The following is a 4067-nucleotide window of genomic DNA, read 5'->3' as shown; positions in this document are numbered from 1 at the left end:
AGGAGGAGGAGGAGGAGGAGGAGGACAAAGAAGGAGCAGGAGGAGGAGAGCACGGAGGAGGAGGGGGCGGAGGAGGAGGAGGAGGAGGAGGAGGAGGAGGAGAAATGCTTCAGAAATCCAGATATAGAAGGCGATAATTGCTTTTTTTATGCAATACAATGCTGATCCCTGCGTTGTCATTGTTTTAGATGATTAATTTAGTCTTTACACTATCATCCCAACTATACTGGCAAATCTTTTGGAAATAAGCAAAACAAAAATAAAAAGGTATCTATTTTTAGCTTTTCACTAAGCTATTTCTTTCTCTACTACTGTAGTTATTCCAAAATTGGTCTCAGGGGTTTTTTGTTTGTTTGCTTGTTTGTTTTTTTGAAAGGCCTTAAGAAAAAAATAAACTTGTGAGATATAATTTTAAATACACATTACCAAATGTAATTGATTTTAATGTAAGAATAAGTAGGACAAACTGCACCAGATATTTATTCCCAACCACTGTATTTGCAAAACAATCTGTGTGCCCCATCTTTGCTTCAGCCTGCTGTAGGCGGGGCCAGGCGGCCAGATATCCCAAGAAGGCAGGCGGGGTTTCCTCCCCAAGGCTCCCAGCTGTGCTGACCCGGGCATTGTCTGCCTAAAGGAACGCTGGAGCCCAGCCAGAGCTGCAGCCCGCATGTGTGGCTGGGAGCTTTGTTTTTGTTTTCAGTGTTCACATGCATTTTACAATCACACACATTTTAGGACCACACACACACACACACACACACACACAGAAGACAGAAGATAGTGTGGGGGTTGGGGAGTTCAGAAAAGTGAGTTAGAGATGAAGTTTTCAAAGGTCACATGAAATAAATTTAGATACATGATTAAAACAGAAAGTCATGGCAAAAAGAGAAAAAAAAAGGAAGGAGTCAAGTATCTCAAATTTCACTGTAAGAAATTGTCAGAAATATCACCGAAAAATGTGTAAATTCAGGAATAGACACAAATTTAAATTTTTAAAGAATATTTTCCTCCTAGAAATTGCAGAGAAAGAAAATGATTTCCTCAGAGTAAGTGTACAGGACCATAAGTTCTTGTGGTTTAAAAATGCAATTCAAAATTTATAAGATACACAATTTTATTTACCATTACATTTCTAGACTTTTTAAAGTCTTAAGAAGTCACTCTTTGAGCTACATGGACAGCACAATCATGTGTACAAACTTTAATCCCATCAAAGAGCGCCTGTGCTCAGAGCTATTTGTTTTTAAGTAAACTGCAATGAAAGAGCTCAGAGAAGCACACGGCTGGCTGTCAGGAAATGAGCTTAAGTAAAGGAAATGGGAGATGTCTGGTTCAGGGGACTTGAAAAAGGCTTTTACCAATGGGTGCTTTTGTTTTCTTTTCATGCTAAGTCAGGATACATGCCTTTTCGTACACACATACAAAGAAAGAAATAGCAAGGTGATAAGATAATATCTGGGACAGTACGAGGCCCACGGAAAGTGGCTCACTTGGAGTCTAGCACAGTCTTGCTTGATCTGAGGTGAGACACTATGTTAGAAGAGCAGGGGGTTTATAGCAACAGGCTGGGCCCTGAGGGTTTTTACAAGATGAACACTGAAGCTAGGGCAGCTCGTCTCTGCAAGGAGTTGGCACTGGACTTTGAATAGTCACCTTGAGTCGTGTGCCAGGGTTCTCACAGACAGACCGGTCGCGCAGAGATGCATGAGTGTGTGTGAGTGGTAGCAGGAGGCTCTCGTAATCCACCTGACGTTAACAGATGGCCAATTGAAAGGTTTGCTTACAGTTTCTGCATAAGTCCCATAACACTCCTGCCCCAACTACCACACGTTGCTGTCCCTAAATTTTCCCATGTAGAAATTTTAAAATGTTTATTGGAAATTAGGCTCCAAAGAGCATAGTAGACAACCATAAAGTAGCTGGGACAAGAGCTCCTGGGACCGTAGAAAGGGAGAGAAGGAACAGGTCCCAACAAATGCTCTGTGTGCACGAGACTAGCTACTGCTCAGCACTTTTCTTTATAAAAGTTACCAAGTTCTTATAAGAAAATCCTTAAGCCACTCTCTCCGGAGTTTTGTAGTTTTCAACCTAATAATTTCTCTCCATGATATGGGCTGGGGTGTAAGCCTGGTGATTGAGCACTTGCCTAGCATGTGCAAAGCCTTAAATTCTACCGATAGTATCAAAAGGGGGGAAAAACAGAACTTATAAAGAATAGTACAAATTATGAAAACATGCTTAAATTAAAACATTCATGATATGGGAAAGAATAGTGGGAGAAGCGGGGAGGTGTGATACCACTTCTCCAGAGTTCAGCGATTGCCCTTAGCACAGCTGGGAAGCACCTTATCTCCAAGACTAAGACTTAGCCATATTCCTGTGTTTTAGCAACTAGCTCTTAAAGATCACAGCTTTTACCAGCCTCAGCAGTACCAGTTATTACTAGAGAATAACTAACATTTGTTCTAGAACTCTTCTCCCAAGAGCTCTACTCCAAAATGAAATTTAATTGACACCTCTACCCATTTTTCCCTTCCCACTCATTCTGTTCTACTTTCCCTACATTAAAAATGACATTCACTCAGGAACACTAACCTAGTGATAGAAGAAAAGCTAGTGACTGAAATGTTTCATGGGAGCCAAACGGTGGCAGGAAGTGTTAACCTTCCAAGGCAAATGAAATGGCCCAAAGCACCTTGTGAAGCAAAGGAGCACATCTCTTTAGTTGGGTTTCTGTGGAGAAAGTTTTTGCTAAAGCCTTTTCTCATTTTATACCACATAAAAGCCCGACTCTTACTATGGACAAAGCCAGTTCTAAATAGACCTCACACTTAATGGAAACAACACTTTGATGACAGAATACCTCCAAGGAAGGTCACCTCCCAGAAGGGAAGAAGGAAGTGCTGAGTGACAGAGAAAGCTGACCAAGAAAGAATCTATTGAGGCTATGTGGTTGGTGTGGGGGAGGGGCAGCTTAACAGATGAGAAGTAGTGCAGGAGTCATTGATGACATCAGCCACTGGGACAGAGAGCTGTCTTTTACTCTGCATAGTGAAGATAAGCAGTGAGGTAACCTGGGAAAGAACAGCCCCAACAGTTACAAAGGTCTGGGCTTGAACACCATACCTCACAAATGACTGTAGGGGGGGAATCTGGGAACATTATTTAATTGTTCTGATATGTAGTTTTCTCATCTCAGAAATATATAATTAGGGGATTAGAGACCACTTGCAGCATATATTATAGACTCAAGAAATGGCAATATGCAAAATCACTATTTACTATGTACATCCTATGAAAAGAGCTATCAGAAAGAGGCCCAGAAGGACCCAGAGCAAGATAAATGACACTGGTGCCACAGGAATCAAAATTTATGACACTGTAGGGGCAGTGGAAAGCTAGGACTTAATTGGTCCTTTTTTCATATTTTCTACGAAGCAACTAATTAGGAGTCTCACAAGTATTACATGCCTCTCCAAACTATGCTTCTGATCTTAGATACAGCAATACTCTTATTTTTAACTAAAGTATAGGTAGAAATTGTCAGTTTATAACCACTATCCTGGGTGATGAATCTTGGGTATCGAGATAGACAGCCCAGTCTAGACCATAGTTAACGGTGTGTAACTAATTAAGAGGGTGGGTTCTAAGGAGTTCCTCTCTCATCTGTTCCAGCCATATGAAGAAGCCAAGGGTTGATGTTATGGTTTGTGTCTAAATGTCCCCCAAAGCCTCATTTGGTCGTAGGTGGGGCTTTTTCAGAAGTAGCTGGACCGAGGGTGTGAGACACTGGCACTGGTTCATGGTGCAGTGCAAGGCACTGGGATCAAGGGTGTGAGTGCTATCCACCCTGAGGAGACTGGATAAGATACATGGAACAGAAAGCGCTGTGGCTCCCTCTTGCTTGCTTTGCCACCTTCTCCCTACCATGCACTCTTTCTCCTCTGTGACGTCCCTCTGCCATGCCACCCTGCTTTGCAGCCATCCAGTGATGAGCAAAAACCTATGAGCTAAACAAACCTTTCCTCCTTTGTAGAGAGCCCATGCCGCGAATCGCGGCTTCA

Source organism: Octodon degus, unplaced genomic scaffold (genome assembly GCF_000260255.1).
Source record: "Octodon degus isolate 3935 unplaced genomic scaffold, OctDeg1.0 scaffold00015, whole genome shotgun sequence".
In the NCBI taxonomy this organism is placed as follows: Eukaryota; Metazoa; Chordata; class Mammalia; order Rodentia; family Octodontidae; genus Octodon; species Octodon degus.
This window is presented reverse-complemented; position numbering follows the sequence as displayed.